This window comes from Camelus ferus, chromosome 6 (assembly GCF_009834535.1).
Source record: "Camelus ferus isolate YT-003-E chromosome 6, BCGSAC_Cfer_1.0, whole genome shotgun sequence".
Taxonomy (NCBI): Eukaryota; Metazoa; Chordata; class Mammalia; order Artiodactyla; family Camelidae; genus Camelus; species Camelus ferus.
In genome coordinates this window covers 60,972,040-60,994,750 of record NC_045701.1, presented here as the reverse complement: position 1 = coordinate 60,994,750, position 22,711 = coordinate 60,972,040, and the positions used below count along the sequence as shown (strand labels likewise).

The window sequence follows — 22,711 nt, the reverse complement described above, 5'->3', positions numbered from 1 at the left end:
GGTGTCTGAATTCTGTGAAATAGGCTAACAAAGATCCAGTGGGGGAACTGCATGAGAAAGTGACTGCTGTTGTCCTATAAGCTGTCCCCCAAGAAGTCAGAGGTACTTAGGTTCCCAGCACAATACAGAGGAGTCAGAGACCACTGGTCTCAGCCCACCCTCAACCTGGGAAACTTTCACAAAGATGTTACAAGCTCAGTAATACTTTCATTTCTCAATCTCCTACCTATTCCCTATCGCCTCATATTTCTGTGGATTTAACATTCACATGGGGACAAGAAGATAACGATGATCTTCTCCAGAGTTTTATTTATTTAAAAATTGTTATATACTTCTATTCACCATGCACTTGATTAAGTGTTGGAGACATGATTGTGAGCAAAAAAGCAGCTCGATCCTCGATCCATGCTTTTGTGGAGCTTGCAGGGAGAGGGAGAGAGAGTAACAATAAAATCTCACTAATAAATAATTACAAATTTAGATTGTCCAAAGGAAAGGACATTATTCTATGACACTGAATTACATGCAACCTGCTTTAGACCATGGTAGTATAAGAGACTAGATAGGTGAGTATAGGTGAGATCTGAGGATGGAGAAGAATTAATTAGGTGAAGGCTGCGGGGGGGGTGAGTTTTTAGCAAAAGATATTAAAGCTTTGTAGCTGGAGAGAACATGGTTCGTTGAGGAACTGAGAAAGACCAGGGTTGTTGGAAAAAAGATGTAAAGAAGTACTGGCACAGGATGGAAAAGTAGCCAATAGCTATACCATCAGACCATTTTGACCTTGCTAAGGATTTAGGTCTTTGTCCTGAGATCAATGGGTGGCCCTTGAAATGTTTTAAATAGTTAGTGGATGCAACCTGATTTTGATTTCTGTTTTAAAAAGATCATACCTGCTGTGATTCAGAGAATGCGTTATGGTGGGGAGGGTTATCAAAATGAAAAATAAAATACTAGGGGTTAGGCTCTGTAAAAGTCGCAGAAAGAGAAGATGATGTCCAGAACTAGGGGGCAGTAGAAGGAGCCAAGTGGAATGGGTTGGGAGCTAGTTGGGAGATTAAATTTGACAAGTATTAGGAATAAATGGACTATAGCCAATGAGGGAGACAACAATATTACAAATGCCATCCAGAGTCCTGATTTTCACTTGGATGACCGGTGGAGCCCTTCACTAATACAAATAACATCAAAAAAGGTCTTATTAGATTTGGGGTGGAGGAAAATCAAGACTCCCACCCTGAGTATTTTGAATTTGAAGTACTTATATGACATCCAATAAGAGAAATTAAGTAGATATCAGATATATGGTCCTGAGCCAAAGATATACTTTGGGAGCCATTAGTGTAAGGGGAGCGCTTGGAATCATGGTTTAAGAGAAAATGCCTAAGAAGACTGCATCAAGGGAGAGGAGAAGGCAGCCAAAGACCCTTCCTTGAGGAACTCCTGCACCTGATGCCTGAGTACAGGAGGACAAGCCAGCAAAAGAAACTAGGTGAGCAGTGAAAGAAAGAAGGAAATCTAGGAGAATGTGGGATCATTAAAATCAAGGGAAGATAGAATTTCAAAAAGGAGAGAGCAATCAACTGTATCAAGTACTTTTAACAAACCGGATCCAATAAGAAACTCTTTAACCTGACCTTTTGAGGAAGACAGAGGTCATCAGTAACATTCAAGAGAACTGATTTGGGTGAATTGGTGAGGGGATGGACTGAGGAATAAGTATAAAATGAGAAAATGGGACAGAAAATATGTACATCTATCTCTTTTAAAGAGTCTATGAAGGGGAGACGATTAGCAAACGAGGCAATAGGAGAAGGATTTGTGGTTGAAGGAAGCTTTATCTGTGAGACATGAACACGTTTAATGTAACCATCAGAAGGATGAATATAAAAGTGAGAAGGGATAGTGGAGTGAAGCTCCTGAGAAGGGCAGAAAAGATCATATCCAAAGCACCAGTGGAAGAAGTGGATTTAAACAGGAGGAGGGACACTCATCTGATGAAACAGGAAGAAAGTAAGAGATGAGGAGTACAGGTGTAGGTAGGTTTGTTGGTTTGGGGGCAGTGAGCTGGTGAACTTTCCGTTGTTAGCTTCTATTTTCCAAGTGAAGTATGAATTGAAGCTTTCCATCAAGATTGAGGAAGGAGGATATAATTCTGAAAAGAGTAGAGAATTGTGCCATTGCAGAAAGTGAAACAATGAGTTGATCAGGATGGCATAGTAGGATTGCATGACATTATAAGCATTTATTTGAGATGATTATTGTGACTTTAAAAAAAAAAAAAAGCCAACTTCCCTGTTTTGAGACCCTCTTAGCAGAGGACTGGTCTTATTCTCTGACAGACTGTGGTATACCCTCCACACACTAAGTCAAAACCATTCTCCTTAACATTCTCTTCCTTATGTTACAAAATCACCATTATCATGATCATCGTCCTAAATTGCATCTATCCAGTGAATGAGAGAAGAATATGCCTCATTCTTCTCTTTGTAATACACTTGCCTTACTCACTGGGATCGTCCCTCCCATGGCTCAGAAGCCTTCAGACATCAGCAAAGACATTCTAAGCTGGTTACTGCATGGACATTGCTTCTGCATGTCTAGTCTTGCTCTTTTTTTCCCTGTCACACACCTTTATTCTCTCCTTTTCTAGTTTTAGTTGCTCTTCATGGTCATTTTCTTATTTTCTCACTCCTAAAACAAACAATAAGAAGTCATTGTGTAAATTGTGATTTTTGGAAGGTTACTTTAATTTAAGGAGATAATGTCTTAGTAGACAAGAGGGACAGGGAGGAAGACTCAAATATTTTCTCATCTTATTTCAATCAAATTCACTTTAAACATTAGGTCATCTTGTGCTTAACATCCAGTTTCTGCAGTGCGACAGCTCTGCAGCATTTTAAAAGCAACTCTTAAAAATTCTGCAACAACACAGGGAAAGTAAGAGGGAAAAAAGAGGAAAAAAAACATAAAAAATTATATAAAATGCTCTTTTAAGTTCTAAGATGTTAAAGGTAATTAATTGGCTACCACTGAGCTCTCCAGTCCATAATTCTTAGGCTTTGAGTTGATTTTAGAAGACTATTTAATTTTGCTTTTCTCCTCACAAGTGCTGAAATGGGAGAAAAACACAGGGGATATAGTATAGGAAGAATCTAATTTCTAAGAGCGTGTTACTTAAAAAACGTTTTTAAAAAAGTATTCAAAAAATTTTGAAAAGAACTATTTTGTCATATAAAAGATATTTAACATACATGGTACAAAGAATTTAAAAACTGAATATTCATGAACTTACCACCAGCTACAAAATAGAGCATTGTGTTCTGACTTTTTCACTGCCATCTCTGAAGATATCTTCAGAGAAAAGGAAAAGGAAAGGTTTTTAAAAATGAAATTACCTCAGACCAGCTCCTGCCCACATGAAAGTGACCTCAATTACCCAAGGAAGTTCTCAGCTTAACCTCCAAAATAATATGGCGGCCTTCTAAAATTAGATGCCTGAGACAGAACCGTGGGGAAAGAACCAGCCTCAGAAAATGGGCCCCTTGAAGCTGCAGAAAGCACTGAGGCACTCAGCTTCACCATTTTTCAGATCTTAAACAACTTGGTAAAAAAATAAATTTCAGGTGAGACTCAACAGAAACTCTCCCTTGTTACTGGTCCTGCTGAAAGAAGCCAGGATGAAACTTTAGGTTAATGACTTTAACATACTCTCTGGAAGAATGCTGTTTTTATTGCTGCCCAGCCTAGGATAAATCTTCTTTCCTATAAAATAAGAAAGAAAACATGTCAAAGTTTAATAAAAGTTTGTCTTTCTCTACCTATAAACAATTCTAAACCAAATAAAACAACAAGCCTACTCCGGCAGATGTTACTTAACGCTATTCAGAGATGTTAACCCCAAAGTCCCCACAAACAACTTCCAAAAGAAAAGTTTGTATTTTAGTTGCCATTTATAGGACTGAATCATTAAGCCCCAAATTAAAGCTTGCCTCAGGCAACAAGAACATTTTTGTGTGCTGCTCTCTCTAGTGTCAGGCTGTAACGTGGGATGTGTCAAAGCTTCTTGACTATCCAGACTGCAAGTTTCAACTAAATAATTAATACTCTCAAAATGTGAGGTTTTTCTTTCTCTCCAGTAATTCCTCTGAAGTCTGATTTTTTGCCAGACTGAAGCACTTTTCACAACGTACAGCTTTGAGGAAGCTGGAAGGTGATCACTGATAATGTTAATACTCACGCAGTAAAAGTTTGCCTTGGAATTCAAGGGAACATGTGATGGATATTGAGCTTTTATTAAAACTCCTTATAAACAGTGAATTAATGTACAAATATTAGACATTAAACTTAACCATTTAAAAAACTTGAGCTTTGAGAAGATTATATCTCTTCCATATTTTTGCTTCTTTTAAAAGTGAAACTATTTAAAATCTTTATCTGAACAGAAGGACAACATGATGTGAGGATTGCAACAGGAAGTGCTCTGTATCAGGAATTAAAAAATGAGGATGTTTGTGGTCAAAGCAGGTTTCTTCATTGGCAAAATAGGGAAAATGATTCCTGCCAGAGTGATTCCAGAGTTTAACTGTTTGGCTCAAAGAAGATCATATAGAGTGTAAAAGGGCTTTGGCTATTGCAAAACCACTACATACATGTGAACTTTTAGAGATTTCTCTTTATTTTTATGCCTTAAATTTTGCCCTCATCCATAAAATTAATTTTCATTATAACTTGATTTTAGTGACCTGAAGGCATTTCTTCAAATGTAATCTCATTTCTGAACCAATAAGCAGGGACAGAAGTTAACAATACATTTTTATAGGTGGAAAATATATATATGTGTATATGTATCGTATATATGTGTGTACACACAAAACCACACTACATGTATACTGGTAGAGAAGAGTATTAGTCAAGTTCTCCAGAGAACAAAAACAATCAATGGGAGATAGACAGGAGATAGGTAGGTAGGTAGGTAGGTAGGTAGATAATGAGGCTGAGAAATCTCTTGATCTTCCGCCTGCACGCTGGAGACCCAGGAAAGCGGGAGGTGTGATTCCAGTCCAAGTCCAACAACCTGAGACCCTGAGGAGTCAATGGTGTAAACCCTAATCCAACACAGGTGGAGACTGACATCCCAAATTGAGTGGACAGGCAGAAAGGGAACAAATCCCCACTTCCTCTGCTTTTTCTTCTACTCATGCCCTCAACAGATTGGATGATGCCCACCCACACTGGGGAGGGCAAACAGCCTCACAGACACACCCAGAAATCATGTTTAATCTGGGCTCCTCAGGGCCCAGTCGAGCTGATACAGAAAATTAACCATCACAGATGGAAACACCCATTTAGTTGTTAGATTTTTCTCTTGTTCCCATCTGCTCCTACCCTCATCTTTAGACCTAAACAACCAGGTCTCCTCACGTAAACTTCATTCGGCTTCATCCCCCATCCTTTCTTCCTGCTTCCCCCTGGGTTAGGCTTGTGCTCAACCATCACTTCAAACTGCTGAACTCACCCAAGGAACTTTGAAGGCTTCCTTTCTACCCACCTTGGCCTCTTCTGCATTTTGAAACCTTCTCTCTACCTGCCAAGGCAAACCATATAGTCAGTCCACTTATGTGCTCCCCTTACTCTGTTTAGACCATCCCTCTCACAACTTTATCCTTCAGGTTCCTTCTCCAGGTTTCCTTGACTTTCGTGGACATTTTCTTGTTTCCACATGCCTAAAAACATCCCTTTGACTCTGATTCCCATTCAATATACTCTCTCATCCTAAACTCCTAATGTCACAAAAACTCATCTCTGCCCATTACCTCTCCCTTCTTTGTTCTTTACTCCTGGCCCACGGAGGTTTGGGTTTGGCCATCACACTGTCTCTGAATCTGCTTGCCAGTGATCACCAATGCTTACAAATTACCAGGACCAACTCTTGATTTTTATAATCTATCCGACTTGGCTTCCCTACAGCCTGGACCACACCTGCCTCTCTCTGCCCTTCTACCTCGCTGTGCATCCTCCCTTGATGGTTCCACTTCTGAAGCCGACTGTTAAGCACTAGAATCTCACAAGGTCTTCTCCTTAGTGGTCGCTGTATTTTCTTCCTCTGGACATCTTCATCCACTCCTGTAAACCCAATGTTTAAATCTGGTTCAGAGGACACCCAAATCTACATTACCAACCTTGGCTTCTCTTGACCTGAGATCAGAATTTCCAACAATTATCAGGATATCTTCACATCTGAACTAAAACTCAAATTACTAGCAACCAATACTAATTCTGTTTCTTTGGTGTTGCTGACATCTGTTTCCTCTCTCATCCCTACTGACATGGCACTCATATGAGGCTGCATCTATTTTTTGCCTGGAGTATTGTGACAGCCTTTAAACAAACCCTCTCTCTCTATCCCCAATATAGCCACAAGCTTTATCCTCCTAAAGCACTGTGATCATGACCCATTCCTGCTCAAAGACTGTTAATGTTTCCTGATTTTCTATGAAAATAAAGCCCACATTCTTTAGCAGGATGCTGGAGGCCACTCAGTTCATTTTTATCTTCTGTTAAAATCTCCCCTTCCCCCATCCACACTTCTACCCTCAAACCAGAATACTAGTGGTCATCCCCCACATGCTATGGTCTCTGGACCTTCATTATTTCTATGAATCCTTCTGCCAGAATTGGCCACCCTAACTTATTGTTTGTACACAGATCCAGGTTCAACTATGATCCCTTTAGATGGTCCCTAATTGCTCCATTTGGGTTTTATTTCCCTGTTCTGTGCTTACAGGACACTTTCAGCACATAAGCATAATTGTGACTTGAATTTTACTTGTCTATATGTCTGCTTTCTTCACCAGATCCTCAGCCCCCTTAAAGTGAGAAGAATATCTTATTCATCATTAAATTCCTCCAAACACAAATTAGGAATTTGGTAAATATATTTGGGTTTGAAGTGTTACTCATGGAAAGATCTTCATATCCCTAAGCAGTATAATCATGTGACCTTAATGAACAGTAATTAAGTAACTGTATGTGTGTAGAAATGCTCAATGCTAAATTAAAACCCTTTTGGTCATGAGGCATCAAAATTTCCTTAACTTACAAATTTCTTCAGTTTTTCAGATGCATGTTAGCATTTACATTAATATTATTTTAGTGATTTGCTCAATAAATATTTGTGGGACAAATGTCAAATGAGTATATTGGTACGGAGGATCACTTCCTTTATTTCTTGGAAAGTGAAAAATTACATTGCCTAAGAGAGGCTTAAAAGGAAACTTTCACCCCAAGTTCTGGAGGAGGCAGCTCCTTTCACACCTGACTTATAAAGTGCCGTGGGGCTGGCTTCCAAGAAGTGTTTTCCTTTTCCCACAGGGCAGCTGCTCTCCAGAGAATGGCTTCATTTTCTCGCAGCTGTCATCTTTTAACCTTATTTTAAAAAATCAGATCTATGGAAAAAAAACCACCTGCTTTTCCAGCAGGTGCATGGGGACAGGCTTTAGTGGGAGCCAGCAGGAGTGACTTCCCTAATGCCATCATTTCACATGGATTATTAGCCAAGACTACAGAGTGGCCCTCAGCACTCAGGTACCATTTAATCCAGACTGTGCATTTCAGAGCCAGTCCATTGTAACCATCACTGTTTGTGACATCTCACATCTGCTTAATTACTAGGTTGGAAATGCACCGTATTTTGAGTTTCTGGTTAAGTCCAAGTCATTTTTCTCCCAGCCACATACTGCTTGGCAGCAAGGAAACATTTCATTAGCAGTAAGAATGACTTTCATTTTTTCCTCCACTTTCAGCTTTTTGAAGAATTCTTTAAATGAAAAGGCTAGCAAAACTTGATTTTCATTTCAACTCATTGTCACTTTGATTTATTTTTCTAAGTACTCAGTGAGTGGGAACTTAGAGCAGGCAATAAAAATGGTACCCCACTTTTTCTTTTTAAAGACCACTCTCATTTTGGCTCAAGGACACTTCTCCAATAAGCAAAGTATTGATCTTTTGGGTAGATCTGAAATCCAGGTTACACATTGCAAATGGATTTTACCTGTTTTACTACTAATAGATTTTTTTCCTATCAAGAGTCGATATATATGTGTGTGTGTTTTACAGGTGGGCATATATGCGTGTATGTACTCGCACACTAAAACAAATTCACACTGTTTCATATTAAGACAGATTTCAAATAGCACATTAAAATAGGACAAAATATTTATCTGATCCAGCCTATTTTTAATTCTTCTCACAGCCCTTATTCATTATTCAGTGAAGATCTTTACAAATCAGAGATGAGGCAGTACCAACTAGGAGTTAAGAACAGTCTTGGAAATCAGACAGATCTAGGTTAAAACTCTGATTATGTCACTGCCTAACTTTAAGGTCTTGGTCATTTACTGCCACCTCAAAATCAGTTGTTTGATCTTTAAGAGAAGGATAATTTTACTTACTGCATGGCATTTTTATGAGCATTATATGGTAACATACATAAAGCATTTAACATCAAGTCTAGAACACAGGGGTAGCGAGAAGTGATAATGACTGTGATTAATCAAAGTGTTGTGACATGAGATTGGAAAAGTTCATGAACAGCGTGCATCCAGTAGAGATGAAGTCTCCATCCTAGTCCCAACCAGCTTCTTGCTGTGCGGGCTCCTCCCTTCCTGGGACTGATTGACCAATAGCAGAGTAGCTGCTCTGCTCTGAGCATTAGGGTCATAGACAGTCAAGTTGTCCACGAGCTGAAAGATCCTCTAGCCCAGTCACCTGTCTACCCTCTCCTCTGTAACAGTAAGTAAGCTTTTCTCAATTGAAGAATTGTCATTCAATCAACATAGCTTGGTTTTATTTTGTAAAAGATTATGGAAAAAACTAAGAAATTTGTCCTGATTTCTTCTTTTCCAGCAACTCTATCTTCCATCCAACAGCATGTCCTGTTAGCTATCCTCCAAAGGGCATTGATAACCCGTGTCCTTCTCGTCACTTCTACTGCTACCACCCTGGACAAAGCCACAGCCATCTCTCATCTGGGCTCCTGCAGCGAGCCCCTAACTAACATCTCTGCTTCTAGTTTTGCCTCCCTGTGGTCTATTTACCACACAGCAGCCACAGTGCTATTTTTAGAAAATAATTCAGAACATGGCCAACTCTGGATTGCAACCTCCTAATAACTTTCCATGGTACTTAGAATAAAACCCATACTGTTACCATAGCTTACCAAGTCCTGTGAGTTCAAACACCTGTCTCCCTTGTCCTCACTTGTCCTGTCCTGTGCTTCATCCACCTGACCTAAACATTCACCTTCTTCCTGCTCTTTAAACAGACCTACTCATTTGACTGATCTTTCTTGGATATCCATTTAAATTTCTCTCACAATTTCAGTCTCTAACATATTATTCTTTTTAATTCTTCATCTTGTTTATACCTTTTTATTTAACTTTTCTTACTTGCAGGATATAAGCTCTTGTTACCCAACTGTGACCTTAGCATTTGTAGCAGTGTCTGAAACACACACTGCTTAAATTAAACATTTGTGTGTGTAAAGATTTTTATGTATTCATTAATAACACTTCCCTATGTCCCTCAAAGATAAATATTATAGTTCATCCATCTGTGAATCTCCAGCTGCTGTGGTCCTCACTCTCTTGAAACATATTCTGTGGTGGAGATAGGATGTAAATAGGCAAACGAATGAGGTAACTTGCAGATGGTGAGAAGTATGATGGAAAACATAGTTGTATTAGTTCCATAGGGCTGCTTTTACAAAGTACCAAAAACTGGGTGGCTAAGGAAAACAGAAATGTATTATTGCCTCACAGTTCTGGTGGCCAGAAGCCCAAACTGAAAGTGGCTTGTGGCAGCAAACTCCAATCTTTACCTGGTATTCTCCCTGTGTACACATTCCAGTTAACTCTCTTTATGTTCTTGTACTCCCTAAAAAATAAATGTGTAAATATTTCAAGGTCAAAGACCATGTTTATGGTCTCATGGTCCATGTATATGGCATACAGATTGAACATGCAGCTAGAAGTAAACAGGCCCATTTTACTGGAGAGAGCAGTCAACAATGGTAGCAATGAACTGGTTATCCTTATTAGAGTGAATAGATATTTTTAAATGCCATGCATTCCTACTGCTAACTAACCTAGAGAAAGCTGGAAATAAACTGTTTATTAAGGGAAATAACATTTGATGGCCCAGACCTTTGCTTTAAGTATATCTTAGCATATAAATTTTGTTATTAGGAATAATCACAGTGGGGTACACAGAAGAACAGATGTGTCAAAGGGAGCTATCATACAGAAATCAAGAAATTAAAACTTCGCCAAAGGACATTCTGTACCTTCGACCTTTCTTTCACCTCCCCGTTAACTAACCTGATAATGGGGTTCTGCTCTGTCATTAATCTGAGCTATATTGGAGTAATCAGCCTGCCGTCTGTTTCCCCACCATTTCACTGCACTAAGCCTGTTACTGCTGATGTTTGGCTTTATCACTCTTTGGGATGACCTTTACCAGGGAAGGCAGGCTGAGAAGATGGGACAGTGGGGACTTTTAAGTTTAGAAAGTCAGCCCTAAGTGTCTGAGGATAGATTTCCAGGGACAGTTATACTTCAGGCTCTCCTGTGACAGTCTTAGGGGACAGCACATTAGCCACAGAGCAATGCTGTGCTGTGGAATGACTCCCTGCACATGCTGAACAAAGTGCTTAAACTCTGAAACTCAAACAGCATTGTCAGTTGATTATTCTATCAGATTACATAAGTCTAGAAACTGGGATGGGTTTTTTTATGTATGCATGCCTTTACAGAGAGATGTTCTTTATGACATTCTGTGTGTATTGTTTATGTTTTCCAAACTTCATGGACCCTCAGTTTTCTCTTGAAAATTTTTTCCCCACTTCTGTTTTTTTTAAAAAATTTTTTGAAGCACCATCAGTTACAAAGTGTCAATTTAGGATGTAAAGCACTATGTCCCAGTCATGCATATACATACATATATTGGTTTTCATATTCTTTTTCATCATAGGTTATTATAAGATATTGAACATAGTTCCCTGTGCTATATAGAGAAAAACTTTTTAAAATCTATTTTTATATATAGTGGCTAACATTTGTAAATCTCAAACTCCCAAGTTTAACCCTTTCCACCACTTTTCCCTCAGTAACCATAAGTTTGTTTACTATGTCTGCAAGTCTGTTTCTGTTTTATAGATAAGTTCATTTGTGTCTTTTTTTTTACATTCCACATATAAGTGATATATGATATTTGTCTTTCTCTGTCTGACTTACTTCACTTAGTCTGATAATCTCTAGATTTATCCATGTTGCTGCAAATGGGATTATTTTATTCTTTTTTATGGCTGAGTAATATTTCATTGTGTATATATATACCACATCTTCTTTATCTAGTCATCTGTCAATGAACATTTAGGCTGCTTCCATGTCTTGGCTGTTGTAAATAATGCTGCTGTGAACATTGGAGTGCATGTATCTTATTGAATTTATAGCCTATAATGTTAATTCTCTGTTCCAGAAAGTGAAAGAGGAGGAAGCGAGGAGAGAAAAAATGTTTCCCTTTCTTGGCCCTCAGGATGATGTCCATTTCATATGAATCTTCTAAACTTTTTTACAATGAACATATTTTAATTCTATAATAAGAAAAATATTATAATAGCATGACTTTTTTTTTTTTTACATAAGTTGCATATTTAATGTTATCTCCTGAAAAAATGTTTTCCACTCTTCATTTCCTTGGTCACAATTTTTACTGCTGTAAATAACATGCAGTAGTAGATCCAGAGGAAGTGATGGAGTTTGCAATTAATATTTACAACAAACAAAGGGAAGTAAGTGAAATTTTTATAACTAAAAGAAATAGGATCAGAAGGCAATATAAATCAAGGAAATTAAACATGATAGAAAAATAATATCTCAGATTTGAAATGAAGCTTAAAAGTCATCCACTTATTCTAATTTTTCACTCTCAAAAAGCAACCACCTCTACAACACCCTGGACCGATAGTTACTTAAGTTCTGCTTGAATGCTTTCAGTAATATAGAATTCACTATTATTTATATTAGTAAACTTATATTACCACTGTTTGTTTATTATCAGCCATTTCTTGGGTTGCGCCAAAAGCTTTTGCTTTGAGACCCAATCTCCTCTCCATCTCTTGGTCTAAACTTGCAAACTTCACAATATTTGTCTGGTGAGATGGATGCAGAGAGATGACGCTCTTTTTAAAAGTTTTACATTACTTATTTTTGGTCAAAAGATCAAAATTTCTACCTATGACCCTAGTAATATTTAAGCCCCCATATTTTCAATGTTAGGTGCAATTCTAATATTCCTTATTCATTCATTAATAGACAGTTTTCTCAACTTTCTTCTTATATAAAGAACTGATTTTCTTTTTAGGTCTCTTGCAGGTTCTCTCTCCCCTTTTCACGATGCCTTTCCTAATTCTCTAACTGAACTATCTGGCTTTGGGCCACTTTTTATTCACTTTATTGATGACTTTATCCTACTAGTTGCTACAGTGCTGTGTAGCCATCTCACAATGTGGGACAAAAAATGTTTAATTTTTTCTTTCTATAGAATTCAGAATTATTCAGATAGCCCTTATGTTGCAGAGCTAGTTCTATGTTTCATCTTCTCTTAAACTATAGGTGGAAGGCTCCATTGCTTGTACAAGATTGTATCACCCAGTGCTTATAGAGAACCTTCTAATTGTAGGGTCTGTCTCTACATAGGATGTGCAAGGAAGCATGCTGTATCCTTAGTCTATACTAAATATTGTATATATAATATAATATAATCAGATATATACATATGTATATACTAATTAGAAATTTGTACTGAATCTAGTAGAATAGAACTGTTTATTTTTTAAAACTTTAAGAAACCTGACTGTAAGCAAGACTGAGACTACTACTATTGACTTTTTCATCAGCTAACTCTTGGGCTAGTTAATAATTCTTCTAGAAGCAAGCTCCTTTCTGATGTTAATAATTTCTTGGGAGTACTGAAAAAGAATTTTTAAAAAGCAAGTGTTTCAGAAAAGAATATTAAGTGAAAGAGTGATTACAAACTATGGAAACAATAAGGAAGATTGCATCACAGCCATGCACCAGAGCACAGGACTGATCTCTTTGCCAAACTAATGCTCTGTACATCTATCTTGTACAATTACAGTTCTTTAATATAAATAGGATCATTTTTGGAATATGCCAAGAAGGATGCTAATCTATGCATTTGCCTGTAATGGTCTATTTGCTGTTAAAAGACAAATGCAAAATTACTTATCTTCACTTTTCATGCATCATTACACACACAAATAGAAGCACTCTATCTGATTTTAATTAGTGATTCAGATAAGAAACAAATAAAGCTTAAAGAATCTTTTGGATTTTCTGTTCTGAATTGCCATTTATGGTGCAGACTCCAGCAGTCACTCATGACTTCTCTTGATGTGTTTTATCACAGTTTTTGAAGAATGTAGAATGTACCTGCTCTAATTAAAGATTTTACACTCAGATTTTTTCCTCCTAGCGAATACTTAAAATTTCAAATAGCCACAAAATGTAAATTTTTGTTAGCTCTATTTCCTTTGAAAGAAATCAGTGAGGAAAAAAGGATACCTAAATGAATATTACATAGCAAATAAGAAATACGTAATTTGGAAAGTGCACTAATGACATTGCTTGTGTAATTGACATAAAGGCAAAGCGTATAGCACAGTATAGTTTTTGACTCGCTCCCACCTGATTCAAACTCCAGGTCTGTCACGTTCTAGATGTGTGATCTCATGCAATTTATTTAGCCTCTGCTTCTTTCTCTTTATCTCTAACATGGGGATGATAATATCTATCTTTTAGCATTGTAATGAGAATTGAATGGAAACATGTATATGAGCTGCTTAATCATTATCACTAATGTCAAATATGGTTTCCCTTCAATTGAACATTCTTTTTTTTTTTTCTATTGAAGTACAGTCAGTTATAATGTGTCAATTTCTGGTATACAGCATAATGTCCCAATCATGCATATATATACATATATTTTCATATTCCTTTTCACTAAAGGTTATTACAAGATATTGAATATAGTTCCCTGTGCTATACAGAAGAAAATTTTTAAAAGTCTATTTCTATATATAGTGGCTAACATTTGTAAATCTCAAACTCTCAAATTTATCCCTTCCCACCCCCTTTCCCTCAGTAACTATAAGTTTGTTTACTATGTCTGCAAGTCTGTTTCTGTTTTGTAGATGAGTTCATTGTGTCCTTTTTTTCTTTTTTCTTTTTAGATCCCACACATGAGTGATATCATATGATATTTTTCTTTTACTTTCTGGCTTACTTCACTTAGAATGATGATCTCTAGGTCCATCCATGTTGCCGCAAATGACATTATTTTATTCTTTTTACGGCTAAGTAGTATTCCATTGTATAAATATACCTACAGCTTCTTTATCCAGTCATCTGTTGATGAACATTTAGGTTGGTTCCATGTCTTGGCTATTGTATATAGTGCTGCTATGAACATTGGGATGCACGTATCTTTTTGATTGGAGTTCCCTCCAGATATATACCCAGAAGTGGGATTGCTGGATCACATAGTAGGTCTATTTTTAGTTTTTTGAGGAATTTCCATACTGTTTTCCGTAGTGGCTGCACCAAACTACATTCCCACCAGCAGTGTAAGAGGGTTCTCTTTTCTCTACACCCTCTCCAGCATTTATTATTTGTTGACTTTTTTTCTTTGCTTCTTTTTATTTTTTTAAATTTTTTATTGAGTTATAGTCATTTTACAGTGTTGTGTCAAATCCCAGTTTAAAGTACAATTTTTTCAGTTACACATGAACATACATATATTCATTGTCACATTTTTTTTTCACTGTGAGCTACCACAGGATCTTGTATATATTTCCCTGTGCTATACAGTATAATCTTGTTTATCTATTCTACATTTTGAAATCCCAGTCTGTCACTTCCCACCCTCTGTCCCACTGGCAACCACAAGTTTGTATTCTATGTCTATGAGTCTATTTCTATTTTGTATTTATTTATTTTAGATTCCACATATGAGTGATTTCTTATGGTATTTTTCTTTCTCTTTCTGGCTTACTTCACTTAGAATGACATTTTCCAGGAACATCCATGTTGCTGCAAATGGTGTTATGTTGTTGTTTTTTGTGGCTGAATAGTATTCCATTGTATAAATATACCACAGCTTCTTTATCCAGTCATCTGTTGATGGACATTTAGGCCGTTTCCATGTCTTGGCTATTGTAAATATTGCTGCTATGAACACTGGGGTGCAGGTGTCATTTTGAAGTAGGGTTCCTTCTGGATATATGCCCTGGAGCAGGATGACTGGGTCACATGGTAAGTCTATTCCTAGTCTTTTGAAGAATCTCCATACTGTTTTCCACAGTGGCTGCACCAAACTGCATTCCCACCAGCAGTGTAGGAGGGTTGCCTTTTCTCCACAGCCTCTCCAGCATTTGTCATTTGTGGACTTTTGAATGATGGCCATTCTGACTGGTGTGAGGTGATACCTCATTGTAGTTTTGATTTGCATTTCTCTGATAATTAGTGATATTGAGCATTTTTTCATGTGCCTATTGGCCATCTGTATGTCTTCATTGGAGAATTGCTTGTTAAGTCTTCTGCCCATTTTTGGATTGGGTTGTTTGGTTTTTTGTTATTAAGTTGTATCAGCTGTTTATATATTCTGGAAATTATGCCTTTTTCAGTCACATCATTTGCAAATAAAAACAATGGTTAGATGCCAAGAAGTAGGTGGCAATGCCTTAACCATATGCATGTTGTCAGGCCTGAGGGCCTCTTCCATCCTTGTCAAGGGGAGTGCTAACCTTCTCGCCTTTCATATAATATCAATTCAACATTCTATTAGAAGTTATAGCCAGAGCAATTAGAGAAGTGAATGACATAAAAGTTATCCAAATTGGAAAAGAAGATGTAAAAATGATTTCTGTTCACAGATGAAATGATCTTTTATGTAGAAGTCCTAAATATACCACAAAAAAGTTAGAGCAATTAAATTCAGAAAAGTTGTAGGACATAAAATCAACATGTAGAAATCAGTTGCATTTTTATACATTAACAATGAGCAATCCAACAAGGAAATTAAGAAAACAGTTTCATAAAAATAGCATTAAAAAGAATAAAGTACTTAGAAATAAATTTAACCAGGGTGGAAAAGACTTATACACTGCAAACTATAAAACATTCCTGTAATATATTAAAGAAAACCTAAAAATAAATTAAAAAAGACATGGATTGGAAGACTTAATATTGTTTAGATAGTGATACACCCAAAGCCATCTACAGAGTCAATGTAATTCCTATCAAAATCTCAGTGATGTTTTTTGCATAGATAGAAAAATATATGCTTAATAATTAAGTTCATATGTAATTTCAAGGGACCCCAAATAGCCAAAACAGTCTTGAAAAGATAAACAAAGTTGGTGGACTCACACTTCTTGATTTCAGAACTTGCTACAAAGCTGCAATAGAAAACAGTGTGGTACCAGCATGAGAAACAGATACATAGAGAAATGGAATTAAATAGAGTCCAGAAATAAACTATTGTATATATGGTCATTTGATTTTTGATAAGGGTGTCAACACCATTAACAGAGAAAGGATAATTTTTCACCAAAGGTGCTGGGAAAACTAGATACCTACATGCAAAAGAATGAAATTATACTGTTACCTTAGACTATATACAAAGATAAACTCCAAATAGATTAAAAATCTCAATGTAAGAACTAAAACCCTAACAGTTTTAGGGAAAAAAAAAAAAACACCTAGAAGAAGATATTAATGACACATGATTTGTCAGTAATTTGAATATGACACCAAAGTATAAGTAACAAAAAGAAAAGTAGATTAACTGGACTTCATTAAAATTTAAAAATTTTGTCCATTAAAGGACACTATCAAGAGAGCGAAAAGGCACCCCTCTGAATGAGAAAATAATTTGTAAAGCATATATCTGATAAGGTATTAATATTCAGAATATATAACTCAGCAATCACTGAAATATAAACAATTCAATTTAAAAAATTCATAAGGACTTGAGTAGACATTTCTCCAAGGAATGTATACAAATGACCAGTGAGCACATGCAAATATCTCAACATCATTAGCCACTAGGTAAATTTAAAAAAATCACAGTGATCTGCCACTTTACACCTATTAGGATGGCTAATATAAAAAACAGGAAAATAAATATGGGTGAAGATGTTGAAGATAATTGGAAATCTTGTGCATTCTTGGTGGGATATAAAATGGCTAGCCACTGTGCAGAACAGTTTAGTCCTCATAAAGCTAAATACAGAATTACTACATGATACAACAGTTCCACTCCTCATTAGATACCTAAAAGCTTTATCCAAACAGATACTTCTATCATATGTTCATAGCAGCAGTATTCACAATAGCCCAAAGGTTGAAGACAACCTAAACATCTACAACAGACTGATGGGTAAACAAAATGTACATGCATACGTTAGAATGCAAAGCTTAAAAGGAATGAAATTCTGATACATGCTACAACTTGGATGACCCTTGAGAATATTCTGCTAAGTGAAATGGGGCCAGACACAAAAGGACAAATATTGTATAATTCCATGTATATGGGATACCTAGAACAGGCAAATTCTTAGAGACAGAAAGTAAAACAGATGTTACCAGGGGCTGCAGGGTGGGAGAATGGAGTCATTGTTTAATGGGTACAGAGATCCTGTCTGGGATAATGAAAAAGTTATAGAGATAGATGGTGGTGATAGTTGCACGACACTGTGAATGTACTTAATGCCACTGAATTGTACCCTTTAACTTGGTTAAAATGGTAAGTTTTATTTTATGTGTATTTTACTACAATAAAATGTCTTTTAAGGCAGAGGATGCAAAAAGATATTCCATATATACACCAATCAGTAGAAAGCTAGAGTGGATATATTCTATCAAAAAAATTATGTCAGATAAGTAAAATTACCAGAGGTAGAGAGGGAAATTGCAGTAAACCCTTGAACAACAGGGGAATAGGGACACCAACCCCCACCCAGTCAAAAATCCACTGTAACTTTACAGTTGGCCCTCCATATCTGTGGCCCCATATCCAGATTTAACCAACTGTGAATTGTGGAATATGCAGTTATTGGGAAAAATGCATATAAATTGATCCATGCAGTTCAAATCCCTGTTGTTCAAGAGTCAACCATACTAATAATCAAAAGTTCAAGTCAGCAAAAAGACACAACAATCTAAATCCAGTGTTTGCATATAATACATACCAATAGAATTTCAAACTAGAAGAAACAAAAAGTGATAGTACTGAAAGGAAAAATGAACAAATCCACAGTTATTGTTGGGAGATTCAAAAGCCTATTCTCAGTAATCAATAGAAAGTCACCAGGATATAGAATAAGAATCAGGTAACACCAGTAACAAACTAACAAATGTGGCATTTTGAAAATACCCCCACCCAACAGTGGAATACATGTTATTTTCAAATCCTATGGATTATTCACCAAAATACAGAAAAATAGACAAACTATATCTTAAAACAAAGCTACCATATTATAAACCAAACATTAACCAAATCATACAAATTATGTTCTCTGACCATAATGGAATTCAAAAAGAGCTCAAAACAGAAAGATATCAAGAAAATTCTTCAAATATCTAAAAATTAAACAACATATCTAAATAATACATCAATTAAAAAGGAAGTAACAAGGGAAATTAGAAAATATTTGGAACTGAATGAAAATTAAAGTCCAAATAAATGGAAGTTTGTAGGATGTAACTATGGCAGAGCTTAGAGGTAAATTTATACCCTTGAATGCTTATATTAGAAGAGAAGAAGGATCTCAATTGACTAATCTATTTTTTCACCTTAAAAACATGAAAAATACAAAATAACCTAGAGTAAGTAGAAGAAGGAAATAATAAAGACTGAATCTAATCAATAAAATTGAAAACAGAAAAAAACAGAAAATCAGTGACCCAGGTATGAATCTTTGAAAATATCAAGAGAGAAAATCAATGAAACCCAGAAGTTTCACTTTGAAAAACATCAATAATAATAATAAAGTAACAAATTATTGATAACTTCTGTCAAGACATACAAGTAGACCATAGACAAGTATTTCTCTTAAATACAGACACAAAATATCTTCAATAATATACTATCAGACCTAATCTAATAACATACAGAAAAAATAGCACAACATAACTGAATGATGTTTATTCCAGGAGTGAAAGGTGCATTCAGTATTTGAAAGTCAGTTAATGTAATCCACCATATTAACATAATGAAAAATACACATAATCATATCAATTGATCCAGAAAAAGAACTTCGCAAAATTCAACATCAATTCATTCCTCATAAACACTAATCAAACTAGGAATATAAAGGTACTTCCTTAACCTGATAGACAACAGCTACAAAAACCTACCACAGATATTAGCTAATCGTAAGAAACTGAATGTGTTCACTCCAATATCATAAATAAAGCCAACCATCTACCCTCCCCACTACTAGTCAACGTTATACTAAAAGTCATAGTCAGTGCAATAAAGCAGACAAAAGAAATAAAAGGCATATAGATCAGAAATAAAGAAATGTAACTGACCCTATTCACAGCTTACACGATTGTCTAAGTGAAAATGCTCATGGAATCTACCAATATGTTTCTAGAACTAATAAACATTTTAGAAGGTAGCAGGGCATAAGGTCAGCACACAAATACCAATCTTATTTCTCTGAACTAGCAATGAACAACAAGAAACTAAAATTTTGAAAAATAATATAATTTATAATAGCACCAAAACCTGAAAATTTTAGGTATAAATCTAACAAAACATGAACAGGCTCTCTATGCATAATACCACAAATCACTAATGAAACAATTCAAGGATGACCTAAGTATATTAGAAGGCATACTGCCTTGGATTCAAACACTCAAAATAGTTAAGATGATTTTACAATTTTCTTCGTCAATTATACCTCAATAAACCTGAAAAAATAGTTAAGATGTCAATTTTCCCGAGACTAACTTACAGATTGAAGAAAAGTCTCAACAGGAATTTTTGTAGATATATACTAGACACGTTGATTCTAAAATTTACAGGGAAAGGTAAAAAATTTTTTGAAAAAGAAAAAGTTAAATGAATCACATTACCCAATTTGAACATTTACAAAAAGCTTAATAATCATGGCAGTGTGGTCCTGGTGAGTGAGCAGATACAGATATCAACAGAGCAGACAGATGTTTCATTGAACATAGAATCCATAAATAGATCCTCATAAATATGACCTAACTGATATTTTATTGTGGTAAAATACACATAAAACTAATCATGTTTACACTTTTAAAGTGTACTAATTTAGAAGAATTCAGTTCATTTGCCAATTGACTTTTGACAAAGGTGCAAATGCAGTTTCTGTAGAAAACAGACCATCTTTTTGACAAATGGTGTTGGGATAATTTAACATGCAAAAATAAATCTTGACTCAAACCTCATCCCTTGTACAAAAAGATCAAAATTAACCATACAAATAAATTCAAAACATAAAACTATAATACAATTTTTAACATAGGAGGAAATCTTCATTACTGGAATTTAGGCTAAAAGTGCACAGACATGATTTCAAAAGAACAATCCATCAAAGAAAAGAAGATTGTCAAGTTGAACTTCATCACAATTAACACTTTTCTAGTGAATACACTTCTGTGAATACACAATAAAATACTGCTGAGAGAATAAAAAGACAAGCTGCAGACTGGGAAAAATATTTGCAAATCACATATCCAACAAAACATGTGTATCCAGAATATATAAAGAATATATAAAGAACTCTCAAATCTCAACAGAAAGAAAACAATCCAACTAACAAATGGGTAGAAGGCTTGAAAAGATGCTTTATCCAAGAGAATATACCAATGGAAAACAAAAACATCAAAAGTAGCACATGCTAACTAGAAACATAGATGAAAAAGGAATTCTGGGAAATGTAGTTCAGCACAGTCAAGTCGGCACATTACTAAGCCATCACAACTGCTAAGTAGTATTCTATAATCTGGATATACCACAATTTGCTCTTCCACTAGCCCATTGACAGATATTAGGGGCCTTTTCAATTTTAAACAAATAAAATGGCCTCAAATTTTTTTGTACAAGTGTTTTGGTTGAGCTATGTTTTAATTGCTCTTGGGCAAATATCTAGGTATGGGATTCCTGGCTCCCATGAGTGTATATTTAACTTCACAAGAAACTGCCAAATTGTTTTGGGAAGTAGCTATACCATTTTGCATCTCCAGTAACATTTGTTCAACATTCTTGCCAACCCTTGGCATTGTCAGTCTCTTTGATTACAGCCATTCTAGTGAATGTCTAGTGATATTTCATTGTCTCCTTAATTCACATTTCCCTAATAGTGAATAATGTTGGGAATCTTTTTATGTACTTATTTGCCAGCAATTTTTTTTTCAGAAGGTCTGTTCAGATATTTTGCCCATTTGTTTTGGATTGCTGTCTTCTCAGTTGTAAGACTATCTTTTAAGAACATGTTTAAAAAATAAAATTACTTTATAATAGTTTTGGATTTACAGAAAAGTTGCAAAGAAAATACGGAGAGTTCCCATATATCCCTCACCTAGCTTCTGCCATTAGTTAACATCTTACTTTTAGAACTGACATATTAACTAAAGTATGTACTTTATTCCTTTTTCCTTAGTTTTTCTTAACGTCCTTTTTCTGTTTCAAGTCTTTTTTCTGTTTCAAGTCCATTTGAGGTTTCCACATTACATTTCGTGATCATGTGTCTCTTAGGTTCTTCTTGACTGTGACAATTTCTCAGAATTTCCTTGTTTTTGATAACCTTGATAGCTTTGAGGAGTACTGGTTAGGTATTTTGCAGAATGTCCCTCAATTGAGATTTGTCTGATTTTTGTATCATGATCACACTTGGGCTATGGATTCATCTGAAAAAGTCTTTATCCCCTCCTTCCTGAATGTTATTTCCCTAGACATAAAATGTGCCATTGGTAATTCTTTCTTTTTCAGTACTTTAAAAATGTTGTGGCACTTCCTCCTGGTCTCCATTTAAATTGGCGTTCCCCTATAAATCATGTTGGCTTTTTTCAGGTTGGTTTTCTTTGTCTTTAGCTCTCTGAAATTTAATGATGGTGTTATCTTGGTATGGATTCTTTGAGTTTATCCTGTTTGAAATTAGTTTGACTTCTTGACTCTGAAGATTTATGTCTTTAGCCAAATTTGGTAAGTTTTCAGCCATTATTTCTTTGAATAATTTTTCAGTTCAACTTTCTCTCTTCTCCTTCTAGATTCAATGAAATGAACATTAAATCTTTTGTTATTGTTTCAAAGGTCCCTGAGACTCTGTTCATTTTTAGAAAATACATTTTCTCTCTGTTGTTCAAATTGGGTAAATTCTGTTGTTCTATGCTTAAGTTCACTGATTGTATCCTCTGTCACCCCCATTCCACAATTTATCAAGATTTATAATTTCAGTAATTATATTGATTCTTTTTTATAGTTTCTATTACTTTGCTGAGATTTTCTTTTTTCAAATTTATTTCAAAAGAATGTGTAAGTGCTTATTAAAACATTTTAACAATGGCTAGCCAGCTTTGAAACTTAGTCA

At 35.6% G+C, this 22,711-nt stretch overlaps 1 long non-coding RNA gene and 1 other non-coding gene across 2 annotated transcripts in view; one reads left to right on the top strand and one right to left on the bottom strand.

Moving 5' to 3' along the window:
* Nucleotides 1-22,711, top strand: part of LOC116664300 — a 345,391-nt gene that overhangs the window by 85,705 nt on the left and 236,975 nt on the right. The window lies entirely within an intron of this gene.
* On the bottom strand, nt 15,783-15,908 carry LOC116664599. Its single transcript, XR_004321120.1, has one exon. It is a non-coding gene; the product is annotated as a U6atac minor spliceosomal RNA (small nuclear RNA).